This window comes from Hetaerina americana, unplaced genomic scaffold (genome assembly GCF_022747635.1).
Source record: "Hetaerina americana unplaced genomic scaffold, ioHetAmer1.1.p SCAF_221, whole genome shotgun sequence".
NCBI classification, from domain to species: domain Eukaryota; kingdom Metazoa; phylum Arthropoda; class Insecta; order Odonata; family Calopterygidae; genus Hetaerina; species Hetaerina americana.
In genome coordinates this window covers 257,645-263,579 of record NW_027286788.1, presented here as the reverse complement: position 1 = coordinate 263,579, position 5,935 = coordinate 257,645, and the positions used below count along the sequence as shown (strand labels likewise).

The window sequence follows — 5,935 nt, the reverse complement described above, 5'->3', positions numbered from 1 at the left end:
ATCTTTTATGCTCATTTCTTGTCTTTCGGGATTAAAACTGGCTTTTATTTTGTTTATTTGATGAAAATGAACAACTATACACACCATGGAAACAGTTTTGTTTGATTTCTGTCGAGTGAGATTTTCACCTAGAACCCAAAGGGCGGGGGTATTGGCACTTTTCATGGAAAAATGAAAAAAATTAAATTTTCTAAAAATGAAATAAATGCCTTCTATACACCTCAAACATTCACTCTAAAACAGAAGATTATTGTTTTTCGCAAATTTTTAGAAATTTGGGCTCTCTTAGTAACATTAAGACTTGCGCTAAAGCATCTTCTATGCTCATTTCTTGTCTTTCGGGATTAAAACTGGCTTTTATATTGTTTATTTGATGAAAATGAAGAACAATACACACCATGGAAACATTTTTGTTTGATTTGTGTCGAGTGAGATTTTCACCTAGAACCCAAAGGGGGGGGATTGGCACTTTTCATGGAAAAATGTAAAAAATTAAATTTTCTAAAAATGAAATAAATGCCTTCTATACACCTCAAACATTCACTCTAAAACAGAAGATTATTGTTTTTCGCAAATTTTTAGAAATTTGGGCTCTCTTATTAACATTAACACTTGCGCTGAAGCATGTTCTATGCTCATTTCTTGTCTTTCGGGATTAATTATTGGTTTTATTTTGTTTATTTGATGAAAAATAACAACAATACACACCATGGAAACATTTTTCTTTGATTTGTGTCGAGTGAGTTTTCACCTAAAACCCAAAGGGGGGTTATTGTCACTTTTCATGGAAAAATGTGAAAAATTAAATTTTCTAAAAATGAAATAAATGCCTTCTATACACCTCAAACATTCACTCTAAAACAGAAGATTGTTGTTTTTCGCAATATTTTTCGAAATTTGGGCATTCTTAGTAACATTAACACTTGCACTGAAGTATCTTTTATGCTCATTTCTTGTTTTTCGGGATTAATTATTGGTTTTATTTTGTTTATTTTATGAAAATTAACAACAATACACACCATGGAAACATTTTTGTTTGATTTGTGTCGAGTGAGATTTTCACCTAGAACCCAAAGGGGGGGTATTGGCACTTTTCATGGAAAAATGTGAAAAATTAAATTTTCTAAAAATGAAATAAATGCCTTCCATACACCTCAAACATTCACTCTAAAACAGAAGATTGTTGTTTTTCGCAATACTTTTAGAAATTTGGGCTCTCTTAGTAACATTAACACTTGCGCTGAAGCATCTTTTATGCTCAATTCTTGTCTTTCGGGATTAATTATTGGTTTTATTTTGTTTATTTGATGAAAATTAACAACAATACACACCATGGAAACATTTCTGTTTGATTTGCATCGAGTGAGATTTTCACCTAGGACCTAAAGGGGGGGTATTGGCACTTTTCATGGAAAAATGTGAAAAATTAAATTTTCTAAAAATGAAATAAATGCCTTCTATACACCTCAAACATTCACTCTAAACTAGAAGATTATTGTTTTTCGCAATATTTTTAGAAATTTGGGCTCTCTTAGTAACATTAACACTTGCGCTGAAGCATCTTCTATGCTCATTTCTTGTCTTTCGGGATTAAAACTGGCTTTTATATTGTTTATTTGATGAAAATGAACAACAATACACACCATGCAAACATTTTTGTTTGATTTGTGTCGAGTGAGATTTTCACCTAGAACCGTGAGGGGGGGGTATTGGCACTTTTCATGGAAAAATGTGAAAAATTATATTTTCTAAAAATGAAATAAATGCCTTCTATACACCTCAAACATTCATTCTAAAACAGAAGATTATTGTTTTTCGCAATATTTTTAGAAATTTGGGCTCTCTTAGTAACATTAACACTTGCGCTGAAGCATCTTCTATGCTCATTTCTTGTCTTTCGGGATTAAAACTGGCTTTTATATTGTTTATTTGATGAAAATGAACAACAATACACACCATGGAAACATTTCTGTTTGATTTGTTCCGAGTGAGATTTTCACCTAGGACCATAAGGGGGGGTATTGGCACTTTTCATGGAAAAATGTGAAAAATTAAATTTTCTAAAATTGAAATAAATGCCTTCTATACACCTCAAACATTCACTCTAAAACAGAAGATTATTGTTTTTCGCAAATTTTTAGAAATTTGGGCTCTCTTATTAACATTAACACTTGCGCTGAAGCATGTTCTATGCTCATTTCTTGTCTTTCGGGATTAATTATTGGTTTTATTTTGTTTATTTGATGAAAATTAACAACAATACACACCATGGAAACATTTTTGTTTGATTTGTGTCGAGTGAGATTTTCACCTAGAACCCAAAGGGGGGGGTATTGGCACTTTTCATGGTAAAATGTGAAAAATTAAATTTTCTAAAAATGAACTAAATGCCTTCTATACACCTCAAACATTCACTCTAAAACAGAAGATAGTAGAAGGCTTTAGGCTGTCCGAGGACAGTTGCGCGCGCGCGGAAAAGACAGCAACAAGCGGTGTGTTTCCCCCCTTCCCTTCCCTTCCCATCCCCTCCCCTCCCCTCCCCTTCCCCTCCCCTTTCCCTTCCCATTTCCCTTTCCGCCGAACTTGTTTGTGCATGTTTTTTTGGATTTCTTACGTTCCCTCTCTCTCCCTTTCCGCGACTTTCGGGGGGTTTGGAATGAAAAAATGACGACCTGAAAAGGTCGGTTTATTTATATTAAAGTTAATTATGTATAAATATTTCTATATAAGTTTGCACTAGCGGATTCTGTATAATTGCGACTTTAAAAGTGTGGCGTACTTATATATTATTCTCGCATCCATGGCAGTGCTTTTTCAATGGTGGTGGTCCGTCGATATGTGTCTGCCCTTTATTGTAGTGTTGGTAACACAAATCGAACTCGGTACCATGGCCTCCTCTTGGCAGCCTCGACAGCAAGACATGCACCTGGCTGGGTCGGTACATTTCTAGAAAAGCGAGAGGCAGGTGTGCGACGTGTTCGTCGGAGAGTATATTAATTTCGCCCTACGCGACAATGCATGCCTGATGGAGTCGTTGACTCTCTCCATAATATGACTGCTCGCATCCATGGCTGTGAGCTCAATGCTCAAGTGTTCATTTGAGATGAGTATCACGCGGGAAGAGGGGAAAAAAGGAAACCGGAAAGGGGAGGCAGGAAACTTGCTAACCGCACTTGGCTGAAACTCTTGATGCGAACACTTTAAGGAGGCTAACTTTCATCATTGCTTGTATTTCATATTTTCGAGAGAAATAATTTTACAATTGGAGGTGAAGGAAAAAGAATTAGGAAAAAGAACAAAATTGTTTAAAACCAATTTATTTTATATAAACAATTTAAAGAATATACATTACAAAAATGATGATCAATTTAAACAAACACTATAGGTGAAAACATTAATGATATTAATTAATAAAATTCCATTTATATTAAAACAGAATATTTAACAACACTGAACACCAGCCTTTCCGATGCTTGTTGTAACACGCAAGGGATGCTTATTTAAACTGGAACGGGAGATCAGGATTAAGAAATAAAACACATTATCACACTTTTTTCATTTTTATTTTATCTTTTTTCATGTACAAAATAGTTATGTCACTTTGGGGAGGGGCGCTCTGTGATTCCAAGCCGCAAATGAAATAAAGAAAAAAAGGAAGAAAACATCTTTTACAATCAATGAATTGAAAAGGTTACATATAATTTGAAACTAGTGATAGTGAAATGTAGATAGGATAGTATTACTTATATATCACTATATATGGTCTGTTTGTTTTGGAAATTTACATCGATTTAAAAACATCCAAAATTGAAAGAAGAAAAATGCCATGCAAATAATTACTCGATCAATGAAATGGTCAATACAAGACTGAAGTAAAAAGATAGTACATACCAGGAGAGGATAACACACCGGGTTCCGTCCCAGGTAAGGCTCCATTTTACCTCATTGTTATTATAGGTTGTAATGTCGCCTTCATTTTCAAAAATGGTTGTATATCTTTTGGGAAGCCAAATCTTCCTTTTGGCTTCTCCTTCATATTTAATCAATCCCACCAACCCCTCCCCGTACCTCCCATTAACCTTTTCCATGCTCAAGATGAGATATTTTCTATTTAGGTCTAATTCTTCTTTTTTTAAAAATGCGGGGCTGTTTTTGTTTACTCCCACCAACAGGCTGTTCAACTTGTCCATCTGAAAGGAATGAAGTAATTAGTATATATTGTTACATCGGCAAATTGTATTAATAATGAAAAATGAGAAAGGATACCTTACCTTTCAATTGGGGGATTTTTTTAAAAATCGGCGTGACCTGTTCGAAGGAGGAAGATAAAAATTAATGAAAGAAATATGAATAATAAGTAATAATTTTCTAAGGCACGTCATCTTACCTTTCCCTTGTCTTGATTTACTTCGAATGGCGTTCAGGGCGACACCCTCTGGATATATACGCGGAAAAGAGCGGATGTTTTCATGAGAGAACCGGATGGATTATATGGAAAATATTGCCAATGTGTCTAGTTTAAGGTTCGTTACAGAAGAAAAATATTTTTTTAAAACGTAACGAAAATATTTTTTACCAAGCGGGAAGGTCTCTCTCTCTCTCCCTCGACGGAAACGTAATGACATTACTCGACGGAAACGTGATGACAAAGCGAATTTGTTTTTCCAAGCGGACGAGCGCTAGCAATTCATTTCATAGCATTGACGCGAAAGAAATGGACGCCCCCCAAATTGTGTTCGATCTTTACGATAGGGAAACATTTGGTTATAAATTGAATCAACGAAAATGGTGGGACAAAGTGAAGTTAAGATGACTTTGTCTTGACGCTAGACTTCCGTTGGTATGCGTTAACCATATACGGACCGAACGGCTAAGAGAATGGGCAGAAAAAGAGGAGGATAGGAAGGATAGCCTGGAGGCGAGAATAAGGAAAGCAAAAGAAAGTAGCGCGGTCGCGGCATTCCAATGCTAGAGGTGGAAGGATAAGCTTGTGTTCACTTGCGCTGTTGCATAAATGGAACAAATTAACATAATAAAATTTGTTTCACGCAGAGAAATAACTGGGCAAAAATATAATTCGAAGCTAAACGAAATTTGGTTAAAGAATCGAATGAATGAAATTGTTGAAGATACCGACGCGAACTGTTGCATTAAACATAAATTTGTGAAGCAGTTATACCTAAACTTAATTCGAATTAATGAAAAACCTAGCAAACTAATGTCCGAATGTAAATTATATTACAATCCAAATTTCAGTAATAATTTCGAGACATTAGCAGGAAATAAATGTCGAAAGTTACAGCAAAGAAAAAATAATTTACTATGTTACGAATCCATGCCACCTTCCCCATAATGAATATTGAATAATGTGATTCCTACCTCATGATAAATAAAAAAAGCATACATATATATATAAAATCGAAAAAACCGATATATAGTAAATAATGTGGTCTCGAAAAATGACCACCCTTAAAAAAACCCAGTGTGCATCATGCAATAATAATACATAGGCCTATGCGTTATAATAAAATTTTTCTAGAAAAAAATAAAAACTGCAATGCTAAAATTTTAGCCTTCTTAAACGCGTACATCCCCCCAAGCGAGAGGAGTCCTCGCTCTCCATATCTTATCTCCCTCGTGGTTTCCGGCTCTGCGCTCCCGCCGCTGTCTGTCCACGGAAAAATGTTTTCCTTTCCGACTCCTCCCGTCTTGTGCTGCGGTAAGTAGTGCGAAGCCGAACTAAAATATATATAGTTTCCGCTTCGCCCCCCATCAGTCGTTTGCTAGCATTCCACGTCCCGGGAGTATTGGGGGTGTTTGTGAAGCAATGGAGCAACAACTTTGTGACGTGTGCTACACATATTATCAAAATTTGCAAAGCCACCAAAACTCCGATGTGCACCGAAGGCATGAATTACGACAATTTGGCGGTGAA

The 5,935-nt window shown here is 35.6% G+C and overlaps 1 long non-coding RNA gene across 1 annotated transcript; it reads right to left on the bottom strand.

Annotated features, from left to right (window-relative positions):
* Positions 1-3,519: 3,519 nt before the first annotated feature.
* Positions 3,520-4,385, bottom strand: LOC139689362 (uncharacterized). The gene is made up of 3 exons (XR_011701313.1): positions 4,272-4,385; positions 3,892-4,190; positions 3,520-3,616 (listed from the first exon to the last, which is right to left on the bottom strand). It is a non-coding gene; the product is annotated as an uncharacterized lncRNA (long non-coding RNA).
* Positions 4,386-5,935: the final 1,550 nt, after the last annotated feature.